This window comes from Pongo abelii, chromosome 6, assembly GCF_028885655.2.
Source record: "Pongo abelii isolate AG06213 chromosome 6, NHGRI_mPonAbe1-v2.0_pri, whole genome shotgun sequence".
Classification (NCBI taxonomy): Eukaryota; Metazoa; Chordata; class Mammalia; order Primates; family Hominidae; genus Pongo; species Pongo abelii.
In genome coordinates, this window is record NC_071991.2 from 72,407,198 (window position 1) to 72,433,754 (window position 26,557).

The 26,557-nt window shown below is 36.8% G+C and overlaps 1 long non-coding RNA gene across 1 annotated transcript in view; it reads right to left on the minus strand.

Moving 5' to 3' along the window:
* Window positions 1-2,971: 2,971 nt before the first annotated feature.
* LOC129060381 (uncharacterized) overlaps window positions 2,972-26,557 on the minus strand; it is a 45,278-nt gene continuing 21,692 nt past the window's right edge. The window contains exon 3 of the long non-coding RNA XR_008527056.1: window positions 2,972-3,051. This is a non-coding gene — a long non-coding RNA (uncharacterized LOC129060381). The remainder of the gene's footprint in view (window positions 3,052-26,557) is intronic.

Genomic DNA, 26,557 nt, shown 5'->3' on the forward strand with positions numbered 1-26,557 from the left:
CCCTCTGAGTTTAAAACAAAAATAGGGTAAGTCTGGACCTTACGGCTAAAGCTGCCGTGAAGGCCAGCACACAGATATGTATGTGCAGGTGTATAGAGATAGAGCAGGGAGGAAATAGAAGCCTAAATCCCTGGGGAAAAGCCCAAAGGAGGCATGGTTATACTACCAGTCCAAGAAGAACTGCCAAAAGAACCCAGAGAGCTAATCCTCAAATTGGAAGCAGAGCCATGAGTAAACTGAGGACAATAACATGAGGTGCCAGCGTTAAGTTAGAATCAAGGGACACTGAAGAATGAATTTCCTCAAGAAAGGTTATCTCAGGTGACATAATTTTCAGATTTGCCACACTGTTTTTGATGAACTGGAGCCTATCCTTGAAGTGTACCACACATCTTGGAGAATGGGACATATACAATCTTATGTGTGTGTGACAATTACTTTGACATTTTAATGCTTTGGTGCATTAATGTATATAATAATGTGTATTTTAATATGTCATAGCATTTCTTTGAATAACAGAAGATATTTTCATGTCTCCCACAATTAAAGAAAACTGAAATTGTTTAACTACCTTGTAATCTCTTAGTCAAATTATATTTCTATCTCCCATCAGGATATGCTGTCTTTAATAAGATTGATATATTTTATATTGTTTGAAATTTTTCTTGTCCATTTAAATATTCCACAGTAATTCTACTTCTATACAGTTGATAGTTCCAGTTTTTCACAAAACAAAGCATACTGAAAATATCTACTACTGCTTCCTTAAAAATATAGTTTCAAGATAAGAAAAATTTTGTTCCAGCCAACGTCTAAATGGCCCTCACATTTAAATAAAGAGATGAGTTTCAAAAAAATTTTTTGAGAGAAATTTTGCCCTCAGAATGGAATTTCATAAGCCTTTTTTCTGGCCTCTAATCAGTCCCATAAATAGGTCAGATGTAGCATATTTCTCAACTGGCACATACACAATGGGTCAGTTATGATTTCCACAAATTAAAATAAGCAGTAGTAGGTTTGGCAATACACACAATTTGCCTAAGGAGAAATGGCATTATTCTCACTTTGATTAACAACAGAGTCTTTGGAAAAAAATCCACAAATCACTTTGACATAAGAGAGGTAAGAGGGAATTGGCTAGCAACTGCGTGATCTATGCCCTGGATAAAGATAACTTAATGTTTTCTTTGCACAGGTTTTCTTAGCTTATGAAGCAGAAGCAACCTGGATTTTAATCTACAAAACCACAGAAATATTATTTCTCTCATGATTTCCTTCATTCAAAGGTAGAAGTAGTTTTAGATTTTTTGAGTCATATAACTCCTCCCAAAGATATTGGACATCTGACAACCCCAAAAGCCACCACCACTGTAAGCCATCACTATGTTTGTTTTCACAAGAGGTACTCGCTGCTTTTGGTTGAAAAGAACACTGAAATACAACAGCCTGGCCAGGCACGGTGGCTCATGCCCGTAATCCTAGCACTTTCAGAGGCCAAGGATGGTGGGTCATTTGAGGTTAGGAGTTCCAGACCAGCCTGGCCAACGTGGTGAAACCTCGTCTCTACTAAAAATACAAAAAAATTAGCCAAGCATGGTGGTGCACACCTGTAGTCCCAGCTACCTGGGAGGCTGGGGCACGAGAATCGCTTGAACTCGGGCAGCAGAGGTTTCAGTGAGCCAAGATCACACTACTGCACTCCAGCCTGAGTGACAGAGACTACATCTAAAAAATATATATATATATATATATATATATATATATATATATATATACACACATATATATCGGCCTTCCTTGAGTTAAATTTTATGTAATATCTCAATGTCTAAACTAGAATTTCTAAATAAACTATAAGAGAAACTATTTAGACCAGACTGTCAAGAAACTTGGTAATATGTCACTTGTAGTATGTTAACAGGCATTGATGATTCTACTAGTCATTCATGCATTTGTGCCTTTAACCATACACTTTAAACCTAAAGGATTGTGTAACTAGATTTCAGATTAGCAGTTTTTTGACTGCATGAATGGGACATATTATTTTGTTGGCATCATTAATAAAGACAAGATGGAAATCTGAAGTTCAAACACTAATTTAAATGACAAGTCACATTTCAAAGTAAAAAATAATGAATGTATATTACAGTTTTAGTCAAGGTTCTCAAGAAAAAGTTTAAGAAACAGAAATTTGCTTGCAGTAATCTTATTGGGAAATGCTCTTAGGACAAGCACCTATAAGGGAGGGAGAGAGGCAGGATTGGATAGAATTTCAGTGCAGTAGCAACAAGCCTCACAAGATTTCACAGGGAGCTATGGAGCTATATAACTCCATAACTCTGAATGGGTCTTCAGAGTTATTTTGGATTAGACAAGAAAGGCCAAGCCTCCACTAATCTCCCGCATTCAGCAGTCATTGGATGTTATCTACCCCTAGTGAGTATTTGTAAACTCGGGTGAGGCAGCTTTCATCAGCAGCAAGCAATGCCCTGAGAGGTACTCAGATGTGAGCCTTTAGCAGTTGGTACAATGAACGCTTCTCCATAGGAAATGTTTGCCTTGGTGCATACATCAGGGTCCAGCATCTGCCTCTCAGTAGTTTTTCTAGTTTAAAAGTTTGATTTTCTGTCCCAGAGTGACTTACTTTCCAAAGCATACATTCACACTAACAGATCACAAGGGACTGATAAATAAACCAGGTTCTTAATGTGCATCACACGTCAGCCAATGAAACTAGAACTGATCAGCACATCCTCTCTTCTTAAAAATCTATATGGAAAGCCAAGTCATCAAGAAGCGGCTGATGATCGTGGAATATGATTTAGATATTTAGTGGAATCTGATTCTGACTGACAGACACAGGTTTCAATCTACACAATTGGTATCTCTGAGAAGTAAGCAGGAAACTGGCATAGCTGGGCAAAGCAGCAACTCCGAGATAAAGAGTTCATTAATAAAATTTGGCAATGTTGGTGTGATGGTTTATTTTCTATAATTCCATTGATAGATCCAGGTTTGGTTGGCACTGAAGTTTATATAACTTGGATCTCTCTGAAAAACATGAATACAAAATTTGGTATAAAAGTGGTCATTAATTTAGAATGACAAATCACTAACATTTACAAATGTAGAGGACTAATAAATACCAAAAGCATCACAAAACCTAGAGAAATCATATATTTGCATGAATATTAATATTAACTAACTGCTTAATGCACTATGTAATATTTTTACTACATTTTTTGATCCCTTATTCATACAATTACAATTTTTTCTATAGAGAGAATAGAAAGATATTTCAGTCTTTTGTCTTTTTTTATAGAGGTTTAGAGAAGTTTAGCTTCTCAAGTTGTTTTGTAATGCCACATCTGTTTCTTCCTCCCTTGTTTCTTCCTCAGGCACTAGGGGACAAATAACAGGGCAAGGGTCCCATGGAGAAGCCCATAACTTTGATGTCACCTGCAAGGCCCTCTGCTACTGCAGTTGCTCCAGTAAGAACAGCAGTCCTGCAGGGAGGCAGTGGTCCCAGCAGCCTCCAAACTGTGTTTCAGTCTCTGGTCCAGATCATTTCCTAGGGGTCAAATAGCACCAGCATATTTCCACGTGACCAGGGTCAGGTTTCTGCTGATGGAGGTGAAAGTGGAGGTAGCCCTGGTAGCAGGAGCCCTGCCCTCAGCCCCAGGACTGACCTCACTCCGTTTAGAAGGGATCCCTTACCCCAAGGTTGGGACAGAGGCTGCTGTCCCCTCCTACTACCCGAGAGAACACCTTCTTCAAATGTATGATGTAGATATTATTCACAGATGTTTTGAATATCAGGGGCCTAGGACTTGTGGGGCCTGAAGTGTCATCAGTGTCAGGAAAATCCATCCCTGCCCCACTCAAGTGACAAACAAGTCTTACTAGGGAATCATCCTTTCTCAAAAAGGGTTACCTAAGAGGTGCATTAAACACACAGATGTCAAGTTCTTCCCTGGGGATTCTACTTCAAATTTGGGGCAGGGCCATTATTATATTTTTAGTAAGCATCCCAGGTTACTCATAAACTGTCCTGCATTTTGAAAACAGAGCTTTAAGGCAATTTAGTGTACTTCAACTTTGATTTATTAAACATAGGTTTAAGATTTTAAATGTCAATAGGCAATCTTATTTCTCTCATTTCCTGGTTTCTAAGGCCTGACTGTGTGGGGTTGTACATATGGATGGTGGTGGTGTGAGTATGTGGGAGTGTATTGGGAGTGGTATGTGCATTTGTGTGGTGCCTGTGGTATATGTGTGGTACCTGTTCAAGGTGTGGTGTGTGGAGTAGTGTGTGTATGTGTATAGTGCCTTTGGTGTGTGATGTGGTATATATGGAGTGGTGTGTACATTTGTGTGGCACAAACGGTGTGTGTGGGTGTCAGTAGAGTGTTGTGTGTATGTGTGTGTTTGCTGCATGTGTGAGTTGTATGTGTAGGGTTTGTGTGTGTGAGTTATATAGGTGTAGTGTGTGTGAGGAGTACATGTTCTCTATGCATTTGTGGTATGTGTATGTGTGGTGCATGTGAAAGTGTTTGGGAATGTGTGGAACGGTTCTTGTTGGAGGCCTGAGGGAGAAGAGGAAGAACACCTCAATTTCACTGGCATGTCTATAATGAGGGATATGGTTTGCCTGTGTCCCCACACAAATCTTATCTGGAATTATAATTCCATAATCCCCATGTGTCCTGCAAGGGACCTGGTGGGAGGTAATTGAATCATGGGGGCGGTTATCCTCATGCTGTTCTCATGACAGTGATTGAGTTCTCACCAGATCTGACGGTTTTATAAGGGTCTTTCCTCCTCTTTGCTCTGCACTTCTCCTTCCTGCCGCCATGTGAAGAAGGACGTATTTGCTTCCCCTTTCTGCCATGATTGTAAGTTTCCTGAGGCCTACCCAGCCAGGCTGAACTGTGAGTCAATGAAGTTACCCAGTCTCAAATATGTCTTTATTACAGACGAGAACAGACTAATATAATGAATATATTGAAAAATTAAGGCTCTCACTTGTACTGGAAATGTATGGCTCTTTTCTGAGAGAAGTGATGAAGAGGAGTTTTGAACTAGACTTTATTAAGAGTAATTTTTAAAATTGATACTGCTTTTCTTCCTCATCCACATTTCTATTTATTGCCAGGTTTTTGTGATTAATTGCTATTGAGTCTTCCCCAACATAAATCTTCTAATTAAGTTCAAAGAACCGTATTGTTGACCAAAACAACAAAATAAAGTTAGAATGACACTGCCCATAAACACCTGTTTATTTTTATAAAACACCTTTTTTTTGAGACGAAGTCTCTCTGTCGCCTGGGCTGGAGTGCAGTGGCGCGATCTCGGCTCACTGCAAGCTCTGCCTCCCAGGTTCACGCCATTCTCCTGCCTCAGCCTCCCGAGTAGCTGGGACTACAGGCACCTGTCACCACACCTGGCTAATTTTTTTTGTATTTTTAGTAGAGGCGGGGTTTCACCAAAACACCTGCATATTTTAATAAATATACTTTGATCTGATGAACTACTGAGCTAAATTAAAAATTTTTAAATAATAATATAGTAATTGGCCTTTATCTTTCACTTGAAAACCTCTGTATATATTACAGGTATTGGCTTCTGGCATTTGCAAAGCAAACTACAAGTGGTCAGTCCTTGTGCCCATTAAAGATGAAAAATAGGAGGCAACAATTTGTTAATAAACTATTCTGTCAGTGCCAGACCCAGAAATCAAACACAGCTTCCTAAATGTCTATTTGGCCTGATTCTCTATTACTCTTTCTTTGAGGAGAAAAATGTATGGGCTTTGGAAGCAGAGAGACTTGTGTTTGAATTCTGACTCCACTACTTACTTAAGAGTTTATCACCTGCAAATTATGGTAATAATACCTACTTCATATGTTTGAAGTTGTTTAAATGAGATAACCATCAATAAAATGGTACCTATAGTAATAAGCGTTAGTATATTTCCTGTTTTCTTCTGCCTCCTTCTAGTGTTAACACTCTTCTCCACGTCTTAAACATCATTTCACAAAATTCATTCCCTCAAAAAAGTTCTTCAAAATTTTTTTGCCATTTTCACATAATGTTAACATATTATGTAGTTTGTTTTTGGTTTTTTTTGAGATGGAGTCTCGCTCAGTTGCCCAGTCTGGAGTGCAGTGGCATGATCTCGGCTCAATGCAAGCTCCACCTCCTGGGTTCATGCCATTCTCCTGCCTCAGCCTCCCGCGTAGCTGGGACTACAGGGGCCCGCTACCACGACTGGATAATTTTTTTGTTTATTTAGTAGAGATGGGGTTTCACCATGTTAGCCAGGATGGTCTCGATCTCCTGACCTCGTGATCCACCCACCTCAGCCTCCCAAAGTGCTGGGATTACAGGCGTGAGCCACCGCGCCCGGCCAATATTATGTAGTTTTATTTATGTAATAATTTATTTAAGTAAATTTACAGTTTTTTCTTTATTTACCTTAAGAAATAATATACATGAAATCGTGGGTTTACAATTATGTTAATTGTAATAAACATTAACATAAATATATAACTATTAAAAAATTTTTGAATGCATCACCTAAAGGCATCTCCCACGCCAAGGGAGTATAAGCACATTCTTAAGAAAGCATTGGCTGAAATTGGTTAAGTCTCTAGAGTTGTCATAGAAAATGATCCTGAGTCTTCCACTAATGGGCTGTCCTCATCACCCAGAAATATATGCTGCTGAGTTTATTGCAAACATTTACCATGGCTATGTAACATCTATGAAGGCCAGAGTTGAGCCACTAAATAAATTCCAAGTAATTGTCAAAGCTCCTAGATAACTGTGCTTTTCAATTAAATTCATCTGATTCTAACATACAGTAAACGACGAAGGCTTCTTGGCCATATGGCTTATCTGTGTGAAAACACACAAGTCTCCCTATAGCAAATCCATAATCACATACCCCTTCAGCTCCAGAAATATCAAGAAAGCTAATTACATGTTAATAGAAAGTACAATTAAAATTTATGAGATTTCTTTTTAAGGTTTAAGCTGGAACTTGTTTTCCAGGCCTGAGGTACATGTGAATATATCAATTTGCATGTTGCCTGGAATATTAACCTAAGCGATAAATTTAGTAATTTTAGTACATTATATTACTCTGTTCGAGATGACTGAGGCGTATTTAAAAATACTGGTTGAGTGACAATAAGATTTGATACACAAGTTTTGCACACACAGAACAACCAGAGGAGAAAGTTCTCTAAAGAAGAGGAACAGAAAAAGGCATGGTTTTACCAGTGAGCTTTATGGCTTTTGATATTCAGCATTCTCCGAGAAGGACTAGAAGTCATGCAACAAGTTCTGGTGAGTGGATTATGGGGAAATTTTAACTAGAAGCTGACACTAAGATGATTACTGGTGCTTTCAGATAGGAGACGTGAGGACGATGAGCATCCTAAATAAATAAAGTCTACAAAACACTGGGACCCAAAAATTCTGCTGGAAAATAAACAGTTTAAAATAAATGTATGGCACCCTAAAATTTTCATAATTACAAAATATATCATAGATAGGAAAACTAATTTCAAATTTATACATTAATGTGGTTTCATTTTGAAAAACAAAACATAAGAAACAACAACTAGGCTCAAAGAATTCCTTAGGACATGCTTGTGTTCCTATTTTTTTTGTTGTTGTCGAGACAGTCTCACTCTGTCGCCGAGGCTGGAGTTCAGTGGTGTGATCTCAGCTCACTGCAACCTCCGCCTCCTGGGTTCAAGCGATTCTCCTGCCTCAGCCTCCCGGGTAGCTGGGACTACAGGCGCCCGCCACCATACCCCATTAATTTTCTGTATTTTTAGTGGAGATGGGGTTTCACCGTGTTAGCCAGGATGGTCTTGATCTCCTGACCTCGTGATCCACCCCCCTTGGCCTCCCAAAGTGCTGTGATTACAGATGTGAGCCACGGCGCTCATGTCACAATTTTCTTAACTGTGACATTTTAATTGTGGAACAGAAATCAATTCCACTTGCCACACTGAAACTCAAGCCACCGCTGGAAAATCTGTCAGCACGGAATTTTTCGAGGCAATTCTGTTTTGGCCCAAGAAAAGACAAGCGTTTAGAAATTCTAACCAAAAACACAAGGAGAAGTAGAAAAATGTGTATCATTTCATCACGCTGTCTGTGTGATAAGAACCGACATTTTTATTTCTCCTTTCAACAGAATTCCATGTACATAAAAATAAAATTTAAACCCAGCTGTACCCTGTTCATTATAGCAAATGTATTTCTCACATTATTAATCAAGTATTTTAATAAAAAATTATAGGCTGGGCATGGTGGCTCACGCCTGTAATCCCAGCACTTTGGGAAGCCAAGGTGAGCAGATCCCCTGAGGTCAGGAGTTTGAGACCATCCTGGCCAACATGGTGAAACACCATCTCTACTAAAAATACAAAAATTAGCCAGGCGCAGTGGCAGGCATCTGTAATCCCAGCTACTTGGGAGACTGAGGCAGGAGAATCGCTTGAACCCGGGAGGCGGAGGTTGCAGTGAGCCGAGATCGTGCCATTGCACTCCAGCCTGGGCAACAAGAGTAAGACTTCATCTCAAAGAAAAAAAAAATTATATTTTGGCCGGGCGTGGTGGCTCACGCCTGTAATCCCAGCACTTTGGGAGGCCAATCCGGGCAGATCACGAGGTCAGGAGATTGAGACCATCCTAGCTAACATGGTGAAACCCCATCTGTACTAAAAAATATATATATAAAAAAAATTAGCCAGGCATGGTGGCAGGCGCCTGTAGTCCCAGCTATGCGGGAGGCTGAGGCAGAAGAATGGCATGAACCCAGGAGGCGGAGCTTGCAGTGAGCCGAGATCGTGCCACTGCACTCCAGCCTGGGCAACAGAGCAAGACTCCGTCTCAAAAAAAAAAAAAAATTATATTTTACATGCACTAGATAGAGCAGCGGTTTCCTGATTTTTGAATTTTAATAAAAACTATTTTTTAAACTACGTTTAAAAAAAACTAAATTGGAATAAAAATCAAACAAAAAATAAAATATTTAAAATTTTTGGGCTGGGTGCGGTGGCTCATGCCTGTAATCCCAGCACTTTGGGAGGCCAAGGCGGGTAGATCACGAGGTCAGGAGATAGAGACCATCCTGGCTAACATGGTGAAACCCTGTCTCTACTAAAAGTACAAAAAATTAGCCATGCGTGGTGGCACGCGCCTGTAGTCCCAACTACTCGGGAGGCTGAGGCAGGAGAATCGCTTGAACCTGGGAGGCAGAGGTTGCAGTGAGCCGAGATTGTGGCACTGCACACCAGGCTGGGTGACAGAGGGAGACTCTGCCTCAAAGTAAAATTTTGAATTTGCAAAGATACAATCTTACAATAACAGATAGTGGTTTCTGAGAAGATATTTGGCAACCAAGATGTCTAAATCAAAATATTTTCTTTTAAGTTTTTGATAGACAAAAATAATAACATTTTATTTTATACTATTACCTTGAACTGTGTATTTTTCTTAAAATTGATTTTCTAATATATTTGATCTATGTTAAAAGATCTGTACCAGCTGATGTCTATCTTTCAGTTTTTCAGAGTGGTATTTTTTGACAGAGGTAATGGATTATTTTTTTAAGCTACTGAATCATAACTTGCCCAAAGCAAACACATTTTATACATGGATTAATTAATTTCCAATAATTATAAATGACTTCTCAGGCTTTGAAACAAGCTACATCATTAATGTTTAGCTTCTTATTTTAAAATGATTATACACCGGGTGGGGTGGCTCACGCCTGTAATCCCAGCACTTTGGAAGGCCACCTGATCACCTGAGGTCAGGAGTTCAAGACCAGTCTGGCCAACATGGTGAAACCCCATCTCTACTAAAAATACACAAAAACTTAGCTGGGCCTGGTGGCACACATCTGTAATCCCAGCTACTTGGGAGGCTGAGGCAGAAGAATCACTTGAACCCGGGAGGCAGAGGTTGCAGTGAGTTCAGATCATGCCACTGCACTCCAGCCTGGGCGACAAAGCAAGACTCCTCCGTCTAAATAAAATAAAATAAAATAATTATCGATTCACAGGAAGTTGTGAAGAAATGGACAGAAAGATCATGTGTGCCCTTTGGGTGCATAAACCTTACCCCAGTGTTAACATGTTACATAACTATAGTACAATATTATTATAAATTCGCATTGGTACAAACCATAGAGCTTATTCAGATTTTGCCAGTTATACATGCACTTGTGTGTGTATGTATTTAGTTCTATGCAATTTCAGCATGTGTGTAGATTCATGCATCCATCACTACAATCAAGATAGAAACCAGTTCCTTCACCACAAAACGCCCTTGTGTTACCCTTTATAGCCACACCCACCACCCTCATCCTTAAACCCTGGCAACTACTAATCTGTTCTCTCTCTTTATACACAGTCATATGTCACTTAAAACGAGAATATGTTTTGAGAAATGTGTCATTTGGAGATTTTGTCATTGCATGAACATCATAGAGTGTGCATACACAATCCTAGATGCTATAGTTTTCTACACATCTAGGCTGTATATGTACAGCCTATTACTTCCAGGATACAAACCTATATAATATGTTACTGTGCAGAATACTGTAGGCAGTTGTAACACAATGGTAAGTATTTGTGCATCTAAATATATTTAAACATAGAAAAGGTACAGTAAAAATATGATATAAAAGATAAAAAATTGTACACCTGTAGAGGGCAATTACCATAAATGGAACTTGCAGGACTGGAAGTTGCCTTAGGTAAGTCATGAGTGAGTGGTGAGTGAATGTGAAAGACTAGAACATACTGTCCAATACACAATACACGATAGCGTGCATGGAGCTGTCATCTCCTATGATAACAAGACCTTCCGGAATAACTTCTGAAGGCCTTGCCTGAGGCAGTTTTACAGTTACCTTTTTTTATAGGTACAAGGAGTACACTCTGAAATAATCACAAAAGTATACTGTAGCAAATACAGAAAGCAGTAACATAGTTCTTTATTATCATTATCAAGTATTATATACTGTACTACATAATTGTATGTGCTAGACTTTCATAGGATTGGCAGAGCAGTAGGTGTGTTTACACCCCCATCGCCAAAAAACAGGTGAGTAAAGGCATTGCACTATGACAATACCATGGCTATGATGACAGTAGGTGACAGGAATTTTTCAAGTCCATTATAATCTTATGGGACCACCATCATATATGTAGTCCATCATTGGCCGAATCATTATTTTGGGGCACAGAGCTGTAATTATGTCATTTAGCAATTATTATATGAGTAAACCATGTAGTATGTAACTTTTTCAGATTGGCTTTTCTCATTCAGCATAATTTTCTAGAAGTTCATACAGATTATTATATGTACCAACAGACCATTTCTTTTTATTGCTAATTAGTATTCCATAATACGGATGTACCACAGTTTCTATAACCATTAACCTATTGAAGAACATTCGGGTAGTTTCCAGTATTAGGCTATTACAAATAAACTGAACATTCATGTAACAGTTTCTGTGTGAAAATAAGTTTTCATTTCTCTAGGATATATACCCATGAGTACAATGGCTGGGCTCTATGGCACATCCACTTTCAGCTTTAAAAGAAACTACTAAACTCTTTTCCAGAATGCCTATGTCATTGGTACCGTCCTGCCAGTGATGCGTGAATGATCCAGGTACTCTGCAATCTCACCAGCGTTTGGTGGGCCACTGTTTCATTTTAACCATTCCGATAGGTGTGTGGTGATATCTCATTGTGGTTTTAATGTGCATTTTTCTAATGGCTAGTGATGAACATCTTTTCATGTGCTTATTTGCCATCTGTATATCCTTTTTGGTGAAACATTTATTCCTATCTTTTGCCCATTTTCTAAATGAGTTTTTTTGAATTAATGTTGAATTTTGAAAGTTATTTCAAAATTGCATATTCTAGATACAAGATTTTTGTTAAATATATTTTTTCTCCCAGTCTGTTGCTTGCCTTTTCATTCTTTTAACAGAATCTTTCACTGAGCAAAAGTTTTTAATTTTGATAAAGTCCAATTTCTCTAAATGCTTTTAAGGACATTTTCTACTTACAAAACAATGCACAGTTTTAAGTTATGCTTTAAGAAAAAACATTTTCTTTCAACAAATCCCTTGAATTTTGTATTCAATGCTTAACTTTCAATACCTTGTAAATGTGATGGTTTCATAGAATTTTTCCAGAAAATAACCCCTTATATTACACACTCTGGGGATCATTTTTATTTACCTCAATAAACTTTAACTGATTTATGAATATTGTCCTTATTTCTCTCATTTCTCCATGTACCAACACAAGGTTTGCCATGTAAAGAGATAGGTGCTGAGACCAACCCTGGGCAGCTACCATAAGGGAGTGTAAAGTGAGTCCATTGAATCAAAATCAGGAAAGGAAGATGGGTTTGGCTTGGAGGCTGTCTAGGTGATTCTGCACTACATTTCAACTCTGGAAAAAACATGAAGGCAGAGGTCAGAATCATTTGAAGATTGTCAGGGGAAGTGACTACACCTTTCATAATATCTATTACAAAGTTGAATTTCTTACTTGCTAAGGGAAAACCGTGCTTGGAGAACACAGTCCCTCTGAGCAAAACCAAAAGCCAATTTATTAATATGTCACACTTGGGGGAAGCGAGCAGTTTAGGGATTGGCTGATTTTCCAAAAGCGAGAGAACTAAAGCAGAGCTCTTGCCTGGAGTTGCAGGATTGATAAAGACTGAATTAAAGTCTGGGTGCGGTGGCTCATGCCTGTAATCCCAGCACTTTGGGAGGCCAAGGCAGGCAGATCACCTGAGGTCAGGAGTTCAACACTAGCCTGACCAACATGGTGAAACCCCGTCTCTACTAAAAATACAAAAAATTAGCTGGACATGGTGGCAGGCACCTGTAATCCCAGCTACTTGGGAGGCTGAGGCAGGAGAATCACTTGAACGCGGGAGGCGGAGGTTGCAGTGAGCTAAGATTGCACCATTGCAGTCCAGCCTGGGCAACAGAGCAAGACTCTGTCTCAAAAACAAACAAACAAAAAAACAAAACAAAAAGACAATTAAAATCTGTTCTTTGGTTACTTGTATATGGCTTATGACATTAAAAAAAAAACAGCTTCTCTGCCTCCATCTCATACCTATTGAATCAGAACCTCTGGTGGTAATCAGGCTTAGTCAGTGATTCTGTCACCCATCAGCTACTAATTTTTATACATGTATCTACCTCACATGTATATATCAGTCATTCACTTTCTGATTCATGTAAAGCCATTTGAAACTGACTTGGGTTTGTGATCATTGGAAACATTCTGAGGTGGAGCAAAATCAAGGTGAGGAAACTCCTAGAGAGGAGACCTCTACAATTTCTACAGACTCTTTTGGAGCCAGCAAAGGCACAAAGAACATTACTTAGGCTGATTCCTCCATGTGCTTAAACGCTAGGCACTCTCCTCCTACTTCCAATTCTTTTTATTTCCTCTATAAAAGAGCTGAATCATAAGGGAGGGAGATCTTCTCAGAACTTTGGCCTTTCATTTGTTTCTTAGAGAGGAGACATTACCACATCATACACTTAGTAACATAATTCAAGGTCAATTCTTTTTATTATTACAAAACGAGTCTTTAAATTAGAGCAATTCAACTTAGTTATTGAGTCTTTTACTAGACCTATCACCTCACACAATTGTGCCCTTTGGGAAACGTAGTCCTATTTGAAGTTCAAATCTTTGTGTTCAGATTGAATTTGCCCTATTTTCAGTCATCTAAACTCCCTACCTAATTATCCACTCACTTATGTTTGACCTGGAAACTTTTTAATTTAGCTACTTTTTAAAAATTTCTAATTCAGTAATACATGTAAATATTCAATTTCAAATGCAGATAATTTGATGAAGAAAAATAAGAGAAATCTGTTCTATCACTCTCTCCTTACAAATGCTCTTCCCAGTAGCAGGGACTTTTAACTGGTTTTGTTTCTTCTTGTGGTTACTCTCATATCTATTTAAAGAATACATTTATGATTACTATACTAGTTGTCTAGGGCTGCTATGACAAATTACATAAACCAGGAGGCTTAAAATAACAGAAATTCATTCTTTCACAGTTTTGGAGGCTGTAAATCCAAAAATCAAGTTTTGGCAAGGTCATGCTCCCCACTGAAGGCTCTAAGGAAAAATATCCTTGTCTGCCTCTCCCTATCCTCCAATTCCATCACTCCAATTTCTGCCTCCATCTTTACAGACTGACTTTCCTCTGTGTGTGTCTTCTGTCTTGTCTGTGTTTTCACAGGGTCTTCTTACGGGGAAATCAATCATTGGATTTAGGGCACACCCTAGTCCAACATGCCATTTTTTTTTTTTTTTTTTTTTAAAGACGGAATCTCGCACTGTTGCCCAGGCTGGAGTGCAGTGGCACGATCTCAGCTCACCGCAAGCTCCGCCTCCCGGGTACACGCCATTCTCCTGCCTCAACCTCCTGCGTAGCTGGGACTACAGGCGCCCACCACCACGCCGGGGTTTCACCGTGTTAGCCAGGATGGTCTCGATCTCCTGACCTCGTGATCCGCCTGCCTCGGCCTCCCAAAGTGCTGGGATTACAGGCATGAGCCACCGCGCCCGGCCCTCATTTTACCTTACTTACATTGTCAAAGACTCTGCAGATAAAGACCCAAATAAGGCCACTCTGAGGTTCTGGGTACACATAAATTTTGGAGGACACTATTCAACCCAGTTCACTTACTCTGCTATTTCTTGATTTCAAAAATGTAGACATTTTCTATTGATAGTTATAATAGCTAGGGATTATTTTATTTAAATAGCTCCCACTGCCCCTTTCCTTTCCACCCCAAATAGTGAACATTATTCTCATTCCTTCTACTGGTAACCTCAACAGCTTCAAAAAACATACTTGAACCTTCATTTCTTGTTTATCAACAATAGTCTGTATCTCTTGGTTTCATTTCTACTCAACTGTTTCTACCTCTCAACCTATGTCAGCTTTGCATGTGTTTTGGCATTGTCAAGATTTTTAACATTGATTCTCTAAAGTTGAACATGCAGTATTAACATCATCTTACAATGTTTACATAGTTGAGCCATTCAGTGGAGAATGCACTTAACATTAAATTCAGTTGGATGAGTTTTTTCTTTTTTTTTTTACAGCCCACTAATTGCATTCTGCACATCATTAAATTTTTGCACAAACCTGCACATCCTGCACATGTACCCCAGAACTTAAAACAAAAAAATTAAATAAATAAAAAATTTTTCAAGTACTTAGTCATATTTCTTTTCTAGTTATTACACTTTTTTCTAGACAAATTCCTGAAGAACCCTCCATCTCTGTGCTCCAATTTTGACTAACTGTTTTCCAAGTCTATACAATTACCATTCTGGGACTTCCCTTAACTAATATTTGAAGGAATATATTCCTTCCTGAATCTCATGCTTTCCTCTTTTTTAAAATCAACTATATTGAAATATAATTTACATACAACAATGTATCCACTTTAGCACAGTTCAACAAGTTTTGGCAAATATATAAAGCTGGCAAATGTCCACTACCCGCAACATCACACAGAAAAATTCCCTTATGCACACTCGTATTCAATCCCTTGCACCTCCTGCAAGATAGAATTACTTCCCTTTATTACAGATCAGAGCTTCCTTTTCTATAATTTCATATAAATGCAATTATGCCATGCATATTCTTGTGTGTCTGTCCTTTTCCACTTAGTATACTATCTTTGAGATCTAACTGTGTTGTTCCTGTATCAGTAGTTTGTCCAGTTATATGGCTATATCACAATTTATCAATTTCACCTGTTAATGTTTCTACTTTAGGACTGTTATAGTAATGCTCAATGAACATTCATGTACAATTCTTTGTAAGGACATAGGTTTGCGTTTATCTTGGTTAAAAAGCTAAAGTAGACTTGTGGGACTGCATTTTTTTTTAATACAAAGCTGCCAAACTGTTTTCCAAAGTAGTTGTACCATTTTACAACCCAACTAGCAAATATAAGAGTTCTAATTGCTCTACCACCTTGCCAAAACTTGATATTGTCACTATTTTAATTTCAGCCATTCTATTGGGTATGTAATGGTAAGTCACAGTCATTTTTATTTTATATTTCCCTAATAATGAATGATGTTTATATGCTTTTATATGCTCATTGGTCATTTGTAGATCTCCTTTTGTGAAGTACCTGTTTAAAATTCTTTTGCTCATTTTTAATTGGGTTGATTGTCTTATTACTGAGTTGTAAGAATTCTTCAGAATTCTTTTAAATATTTGAAGATATATCATTCCCTCATATTGCTGTCCTTTGTCAGATATATCTTTTTTTATATTGCTGGAATACATTCTAATGAAACGTCCTAAGAAAGGGTAAATACTATAGTCCTTGAATGTCTAAAAATATATTTATTTTCTCTTAGTCATATGTAAAATTTTGACTAAGCGTAAAATTCTAAGTCCAGAAGTACTTTTTTTCTCAGAACTTTGAATGTTGTCTTCCAACATTAGGGTTAAGTACTAAGAAAAATAATGCCTTTCTGATTACTTTTTCCATTTTAGCTGACTAGCTGTTGTTGATTTTTCTTTTCCCTCTTTGGAAACTTACAGGTTTGTCATTTTTCCTTGATGTTATGAAATTTTACCATTTTTTTTGTCCTCTTGGACTTCTTAAAATTACTGGCCTAAGCACTTAATGGTCCTGTCAACTTAATGACTAATGTTTTTCAGTAATGGTTAAGGGCATACACTCTGGCATCATACTACCACTGTACTGCCTTCAAGCCACAGGTAATTGTTTAAAATTTTTCTGATGAGAGAATTAAATTAGTTAATATATTTATTAACCAGTAGGGCAACATATTATTATTGTTATTACAGGTTGAGTATTCCTTATCCAAAATGCTGATGACCAGACTGTTTTTGATTTGGGATCTTTTTTGAATTTGAGAATATTTGCATTATACTGGTTGAGCATCCCGAATCCAAAAATCCGAAATCTGAAATGCTCCAATGAGCATTTTCTTTGAGCATGATGTCAGTGGTCAAAAAGTTTTGGATTTGGGACCACTTCAGATTTCAGATTTTTTGTATTTGGGATGCACAATTTGCATTATTGGTTGTAATATTAGTATTATCAGTTGTAATGTGAGTATTATCAGTAATATTATTACCATGAGTAGTAATATTAATACCTCTTTGATGGTATTCTCTCATCGTTTTCTCTTTCTAGAATACCAGTCATTAACATGCTGGACTTCTTAGGTTGACTTCCTCGATAGTTCCATTGACTTTATCTTTCAACATTAATGTTAACATATTAATATAATACTCATGTTTTAATGTTTAAGGGCTCTTGTATTTCTGACTGTTTCTTTTCATTTCATTTTGTTCTTATTTTAAGAATATAATTCTCCTTGAATCTCTCTAAGAATATATATTAAATATTTGGGATTTGTTGTTTGCTTCCTTGCTTATTTATTTTTAATCTTCTTTTGTTTTATGAATTTTCTTTGTCCTCCAAAGTAATTTTTAAAATTTGTTTATTTTTGTACTTTTTCATTTTGCAAGCACTCATCAAATATATAGTGATTCTTGATTTTCTGTTTGTAGTTACTGCAACACTAGAATATTGATGGAGAGTTCTGAATATGTAAGCAGGACTTAATTGGTGCATTTGCTTTATGGATAGCAGGGAGGGAGAGAGCTCTTATGCTAGAGAATCTCGAATGCCAGAATAATTAGGGCTCCATTTTGAAGTACCAGCATTAACTAATCATACTTATCATTTTTATCTCTTTTCAGAGTAGTTCCCTAATATTTCTGCTTGTCAGTAAGTGCTGAGTTTGGGGTAATTCTTACATGAAAAGTGTAAAGATTTAAAGTCTCACCTCCTATTTCTACCCTCCGTGGTAACTACTTGAGTCCAGAGGATCTCCAGACAGAGTATGTCTCCCCTTCATGCACATTCTAGGTGTGACTTCCTCCTCTACACATCATTAAGCACCCCTTTTCCATGCACTTTCTGATTCTAGAAGTTAGTAATATGCAGACATTTTCCTTACATTCATTTCATTTGTATTCCAATGCAGTCACAAAAGGAAGCAACAATAAATATGTGATCTCACTATACTATCTTCTCCAGCACCTTTTGTTTGCTGTTCATGGGATATGGTGTTATTTATTTTTAGTTTATTTTAAAATGTTCAAACTCAGCAAAAGCAGAAGGAAGAGCATAACAATCATATACCTTTCAATTGCATTCAAAGATGTAAAAATTGTCACAACTGCTCCATCTCCTCTATACACAGCACATATTTCTCTTTTGTCAAAGCATTTAAAAGTAGTCAATATGTATCTTGATATTTCACCACTAAATACTTCAGAATGAATCCTCCCAAAATGAAGATTTTTTTCCTATATAACTACAACACCAGCACCAATCCTAAGACATCATCATCAACCCAAATACATTATCCAACATTCTAAGCCATTATTACATTTTCCTAATTATCACAAAAATATCTTAATCAAATTTTATGTAATGCGAATGGCCATTATGAATCTTCAAATACCCCCAGCCTAAAACATTATCCTACCTCTCACTGTTCATTGTGAAATTTACTTCTTAAAGAGTCTGGGCTACTCTTCAAAAGTGCCTGCCACTGTGGGTCCTGCTTCTCTTCCAGGAACCAGAACTAGTGGCAATTTACTACTCTTCTCCCTCCCGAAACCTTCCATTGCCTTTTTTTCCTCTTGTTTCTTTTGCTTTTCTTTTAAACTCCTCCAACTATTTTCCTTCTAGATTCTTACAATAGCTTCTTTGCTCTAATGATTCCAGTGATTCATTATTTTAATGATATAGGGAAAACAAAGATTGTTTTCATCAAGCCATTTTGCTTTTTATCATCAAGCCATTCTTGACACTATATTACTTGCAGATATCCTGAACCAACATCTTGTCATTCCCCCTTCTACATCATTTCCTTTGTGCACACCCATGTAAAGTGTTTTCTTATGAATAAATTAGAGACAAGCTCAGAATTCATACACACCCCAGTAAAAGTATGCATGCTTACACTCTAAACCATTTGTGGATGCCATTTACCACATTATGCTTTAAAGAAAGGTTCTCTTTTAGTATCTAATGTTTATTTGAATTGCTATATTTCAGGTTAATGTTTCTGAGAATTTCAGTGATCTAATAATTTAAACAGAACCCAGTGTAGATTTTTTGTTCAGTATCCTCAACTCAAAAAGTGATAAGAAAAATAAATAGAAATCTCATGCAGCATTAGAAAACAGAAACTATTTATGAAATATAGCATACCTTCATGTAATAATAGTATTTCAGACGTTAAGCATAGGAAAATGAAATTTCCTACCCTGTAAATAAAATACACATCATAGATGAGATTCCAGTGAATCTGAAATCTCTTAACTGGCTGCTTAACTATTTAAATCAAATTTATAAGAAACAATGTTGGCTTCCTCCTTTTCTTCACTCAAAAGTGAAAGCCAGTATTAACATGGCTCTCAGAGAATTTTTGGAAATTTAATCTAAAAGTACAGGGGGGAAAAATGAGGCATGAAAAATGACTATGTTAAATACATTTCTGAGAAACTGGTGGCCAGATATAGCTATAAATTGTGATACTCTCTAGTTCATACATGCATTTTTAATTAGGAAAATGAAATATTTGCAGCCTAACAGAAGTAATTTTATGACCATTAAGCCATTTCTCTAGGGAAATTTCCAGTAGGATAGTCAGATAATTCAATATTTTTTTCCCATTAACTATAGTAATACTTTTGCATCATTGTAACTCAGTAAAGCTTATCTTTTTATATTTACTTTCAAACCCAAATATTCAGTGATTATAAGGATTTGGTGATGGAATTAGTTGCTTGTTATCTGTATTAATTTGTAATATTTGCTTTTTCCTGTAAAAGAAAGTTGATAGTTACACAATATAGAATATAATGATAGCCTAAAGATGCACTGGCATTCGGATTCATCATTTATTCTAGTGGTCTGAAATTATCTTCTTAAGTAATAAAAAAGTACATGTCAATGATACCCAGGTTTATTTATTTTATCGATTCATCACAAGTAAACAGCAAGGCCAAGATATCAACAAGCAAAATGAAATATAATTGGGGCAATAAGAAAATCTCTGCTTCTTATAAACAAGTATAACCTAGAATCATCATGTCATCACCTAATTGACTGAAGTTCAAGGCTTTGGTCTACAGAACCATACATTAACCAGTTCCATGCCTTTCTTCAGTCTTGTTTAGCTACAAGTTTTATCTTGTGTAGTTCTTGAGTTAATTACAATTCAGACAAGCAGGATGTACCAATCTGAGCCTGGAATGTGTCCATGGCACCTACACCTAGTCTACCTAATTGGCATCTGTCTCTTGGGGAAGGCAAGGCCTCTTCTGGGGCTGCAGTCCTGGTTGAACTTCCAGTCACTTGCTTGACACCCTTACACACAACCTAGAAAAGCTTACTGTTTCTTATTTCGAGGGTTCTTCATGGTTCTTATAGCAAGCACTCTGTTCTGAACAAAACACCAGGAATGCTGCTACTTACCTCATTGCAACAGCCACCATTTCTTAGAAATTTTTGTAACTAGTTCTTAGTGACTTTCTCCAACATATATTTCAATATCTTTCTAGATTAGCTCTTTGAATATTTCTTTAGTTTCTTTGCTTTTGGTGGAGATACAATCTGTGGCCACATTAACATTCAAGCACATTCTATCCCCACTTTTCTCTTCCCCCTGCAGGAAGTCTGGCGACCATACCCCTCAACTTACAATGTTTGGAGCACTGGCTCTTGATTAACTTAAGGGTTGAGATACTTTTGAGAAAGAGCTATGTAGTCTCTTCACCCCAGAAAACATGCACATATGCATAGGTGTTCAAGGCTTGTTTCACATATGTTACAGGGAATTAACAGATTCCCTAATACTTTCTCATTTAAGAACTCCTGCTTTAAATTTTGAATTCTCTGAGGTTTCACTGTATTCAGGTTTTCAGGTGCAGATGAACTTCTAATTCCAATTAGTTTAGATGTGTGAATGCAAGAAATCCCATACCCAAAAAATCGTATTTAGTTTTGCTTCAAAATAAGCTTAAAAAGTAAATAAAATTTTAGAAGCGTCAAAACCCTACTTATAATACTTAATATATCAATTTAATTACACACATATATTTAAAATTACATTTTTAGGCTGGGCACGGTGGCTCACGACCTGTAATCCCAGCACTTTGGGAGGTCAAGGCGGGCAGATCACTTGAAGTCAGGAGTTCTAGACCAGTCTAGCCAACATGGTGAAACCCCGTCTCTACTAAAAATACAAAAATTAGCCAAGCGTGGTGGTCCCAGCTACTCGGAAGTCTGAGGCAGGAGAATGGCTTGAAGCCAGGAAGTGGAGGTTGCAATGAGCCCAGATCAGGCCACTGCACTCCAGCCTGGGCAACAAAGTAAGATTCTGTCTCAAAAACAAACCAACAAACAAAACAAACAAACAAATGAAAACCTATGTTTTTAAAAGAAAAGAGTTTGAAATATTGCTTTTTCGTACTCTTAGATTTCATGAAGCAATTGTGCTCAATTCTTCATGTTTCTCTTCTACATCATTCATGTGCATCTTCCATCATCACTAACGCGTCTTGCTGAGTCATCTAACAGTTTTCAAGGGCATCCATCTTTCATTTCTTTCCAATCTTTCATAATACAGTACTTTTAGTCCCTATATAATGGAAACTAAAACCCAAACTATAAACCAAAATATTACGCCTCATATTCATCCTCTAAATATATACATGTGGCCTCCATGATAATGTCTTTTAGATATTTTTAATACCTTTTAAAAATATATTTTAGTTTCTCTTTTAGACCAGCATTAAGATCACTTGTTTCCTTGTCTACAATGATATCAACATTTGCAATAGTAAGGTAATACTTCTAATAATAAAAAAACCTATAGATGCATCAAATTCTTGAATGGAGAAATTGTTTTCTGGCTAATATATCTACTCTAAACTGTATTTTGATGTGCAAATGAAAGTAATTTTAAAAGAGCTCTGTAAGATTAGAAATTTATAATTACTTAAATATTTTGGAATTATCATTTTTCTGTACTATAATTGTTTTGGGGAAAACAAATTACATTAAGGTAGGTAAGATAAAACTTTATGTTTCTTTGTAAAATTCAGTTAAAACTTCCCTATCTATATCCTTCCCTCCATTATTTTCCATAATGACATATACTTTCTCTTCTTTGTTGCTTCTTCCCCATCCCACCATTGCTTCCTTTCTCTCTGCTCTTAGATAGTTCTGTTTTGTTTCTACTGAGATACTTCAAAATTCTATGAGCCAATAAGCTTTATTAGGATATTTATTTTTATTTTTGCTTCATTTTTATTGTAAGATTTGCATTTCACTCTAGATATTTTTTTCCTCTGCCTCTTCCAAGAAGATAACTGGGCAAGAATATAATCTCAGTGGATGAAGACAGTATTTCTTCTTTTAAAATAAACCTTGGCTCCTTGATGATATTGTGCTGGGAGAGAGGAATTCAGAGGCAATGGCTGCATGGTAACCTGGGGAAGCTGGACCACAGCTCTAGGCCTCCCAGCCCTGGAGCAACATTTTTGTGTACAGGAATGAACAGGATGCCGTGGAGTTGGCTGTTTTCAAGGGTTCATGAGGGGCTGGAATCAAAGTATCTCAGAGAAAGCAGTAGTGCTGAAAACCAGAGGAACATCAATGAGTTCCTCACTGTATGTTAGACCCCTGGATGTTTGCTAAAGCCCAGGGAAAACAGCAGCCCCAGTAACTTCCCTGCAGCCCTGATGAAAAGAGCTTAGCATCAAATTTAATTTGGTTTAAAAAAAATAAAGACATATTTTATTTTGTGTTCACCCAAGATTGTCAAGTTATTTAGTATATTTATTTTCTTTATTTCCTTCTTTTTTCTGTCTAGAATATTAACTTCTGAACTTATGTCTTCATTTGCTATATCTCTTTTTAAAAATAAATAAATAAAAGCTCTAAAGTCTCATATTCCTTGAATTTTCATACACCATCTTTCTACATTATCTCTCCCTCAAAATTTGCTTAGAACTTTCCTCATAATCATGGGTTAAACCAGTATATATGTTAGATTCCAAATCTAAGTTTTACAGTGATTACACTTCAAAATACATTGTTGAATTAATAACATCGTGTTTTCTGCTGATCTTCAAATTCTAACTATTTTTAGTATCATAAAATAAAAAGCAGGGTATATGGAAGCATAAACTTAGACAATACAACAAGAAAATTTTATTTTTGATTATTTTACAGTAGATGGCAGTGGCTGCAAATTGGGTGGGAAGGACATTCAAGAAAACAATACAGCTTATCAAAGCAATGCAATTGATCTGCCCTCCAGACTCACCTATCATACTTTTGCTGTAACTGATAAAACATATACTCTCTGATGACAGTTGTGTAGGGAGGATTTTATAGACATGGACACATTGATTTGCTTAATTGGATTGGTATTATTTTTATCGGTTTTATTTTTACATTTCTACATCAAGGTGAAATACTCTTGATGATAAATTTATTAAAGGAAGAAGTACATTTTATTTTTTTGTATGTGTTTTCTTTTTTAATGTAATTTCAACTTTTGTTTTAGATTAAGGGGGTACATATGCAGGTCCATTGTGTGATGCTGAGGTTTGCAATATACATTGCAGTATATTGTGTGATGCTGAGGTTTGGAATATGAATGATCCCGTCTCCCAGATTGTGAGCATAGAAAACAACAGTTAGTTTTTCAACACTTACCCTGGTCCCACCCTCCTCTCTTTTAGTGTCCAGTGTCTATAGTTGTCATTTTTATGTCCATGAGTACCCAATGTTCATCTCTCACTTATAAGTGAGAATATGAAATATTTGGTTTTCCATTCCTGCATTAATTCACTTAGGATAATGGCCTCCAGCTGCATCCATATTGCTTGCTGCAAAGGATATGATTTCATTCTTTTTTATGCCTGCAAAATATTGTATGGTGTATATGTGTCACATTTTCTTTATCTGATCCACTATATTGATAGGCACCTAGGGTGATCCCATGTATTTGCTATTGTGAGTAGAGTTGCAATGAACATATGAGTGTTAGTGGGGCTTTTTTTTTTTTGGTAGAATAATCTTTTTTCTTTTGGATATATACCCAGTAATGAGATAACTGCATCAAATGGTAGTTCTGCTTTAAATTCTTTGAGAAATCTCCAAACCGCTTTCTATAGTAGCTGAATTAATTTACAGTGCTGCCAAATATGCATAAGTGTTCCCTTCTCTCAATAGCCTCACGAACATCTGTTATTTTTTGACTTTTTAATAATAGTCATTCTGACTAGTGTGAGATGGTATCTCGTCGTGGTTTTGATTTGCGTTTCTCTGGTGATGAATGATGTGGAGCAATTTTTCATATGTTTCTTGACTGTATGTCCTTTTGAGAAATATCTGTTCATGTCTTTTGCCCACTTTTTAATAGGGTCATTTGTTTTTTGCTTGTTCAGATGCTTAAGTTCCTTAAAGATTCTGAATATTAGACTTTTGTCAGATGTATAGTTTGTGAGTACTTTCTCTTATTCTCTAGGTTGTCTGTTTACTCTGTTGATATAATAGTTTCTCTTGCTGAGCAGAAGCTCTTGAGTTTAATTAGATCCTTCTTGTCAATTTTTGTTTTTGTTGCAGTTGCTTTTGAAGACTTAGTCATAAATTATTGCCAAAACCAATGTCCAGAATGGTGTTTCCTAGGTTTTCTTCTAGGATTATTATAGTTTGAGGTCTTACATTTAAATATTTAATTCATTTTGAGTTACTTTTTGTATATGGTGTAAGGAAGGAGTCCAGTTTCATTCTTCTGCATATGGCTAGCCAGCTATCCCAGCACCACTTATTGAATAAGAAGTCTTTTTCTCATTGCTTATTTTTGTTGATTTTGTCAAAGATCAGGTGGCTGAAGGTGTGCAGCTTTATTTCTCGGTTCTCTATTCTGTCCCATTGGTCTATGTATCTGTTTTTGTATCAGTACCATGCTGTTTGGGTTACTGTAGCCTTATAGTATAGTTTGAAGTTAGGTAATGTGATGCCTCTGTCTCTGTTCTTTATGTTTAGGTGGTACTTGGGCTCTTTTTTGGTTCCATATGAGTTTTAGAATGGTTTTATTCTAATTCTGTGAAAAAATGACATTAGTAGTTTGATAGGAATATCATTGAATCTATAAATTCCTTTGGGCAGTGTGACCATTTTAGCAACATTGATTCTTCCAATCCATAAACATAGGATGTTTTCTATTTGTTTGTGTCATCTCTGATTTCTTCAGCAGTGTTTTGTATTTCTCCTTGAGGAGAGATCTTTCACCTCCTTGGTTAGATGTATTCTTAGGTATCTGTGTGTGTGTGTGTGTGTGTGTCTGTGTGTGTATTTGAGTGTCTATCGTAAATGAGAATACATTCTTGATTTGGCTCTCAGTTTGAATGTTATTGGTATATAGAAATGCGACTGATTTTTCTAGATTTATTTTGTATCCTGAAACTTGACTGAAGTTGTTTATCAATTCAAAGAGCTTTTTGGTAGAGTCTAGGGTTTTCCACATATAAAATTATATTGTCAATGAAGAGAGATATTTTGACTTATTTTCCTGTTTGAATGCCTTTTATTTCTTTCTCTTGCCTGATTGCTCTGTCTAGCACTTTCAGAACTATGTTGAATAAGAATGACAAGAGCAGGCATCCTTGTCTTGTCATAGTTCTCAAGGAGAATGAGAAGCTCATTTTTAATGTCTTATTCTAAGACTTTTGGTGCAATGCAAAGTCAGCTTGCAGGTCCAGCCCTCTTTAAAAATAGCATCTTTTTAAAAATGTTTTTTAATTGAACATTTTGCAGTTTTTAACATTTAAAAACAAGGGGTGTCAGATAAAAATCTAGATATCTGGCTTATTTTGACAAAAGAAGGATCATTTCTGGTGCCACTGCTAAACCTGTCAGAGGTGTGTAAACCAGAGCAACTCCATCTTGAACAGGAGCTGGGTAAAATGAGGCTGAGACCAACAGGGCTGCATTCGCAGACAGTTAAGGCATTCTAAGTCACAGGATGAGATATGAGGTCAGCACAAGATACAGGTCATAAAGACCTTGCTGATAAAACCGGTTCCAGTAAAGAAGCTAGCTAAAACCCACTAAAACCAAGATGCTGACAAGAGTGACCTCTGGTCGCCCTCACTGCTACACTGCCACCAGCGCCATGACAGTTTACCAATGCCGTGGCAACATCAGGAAGTTACCCTATATGGTCTAAAAAGGGGAGGCATGAATAATCCACCCCTTGTTTAGCAAATAATCAAGAAATAACCATAAAAATGGGCAACCAGCAGTTTTGGGGGCTGTTCTGTCAATGGAGTAGCCATTCTCTTATTCCTCTACTTTCTT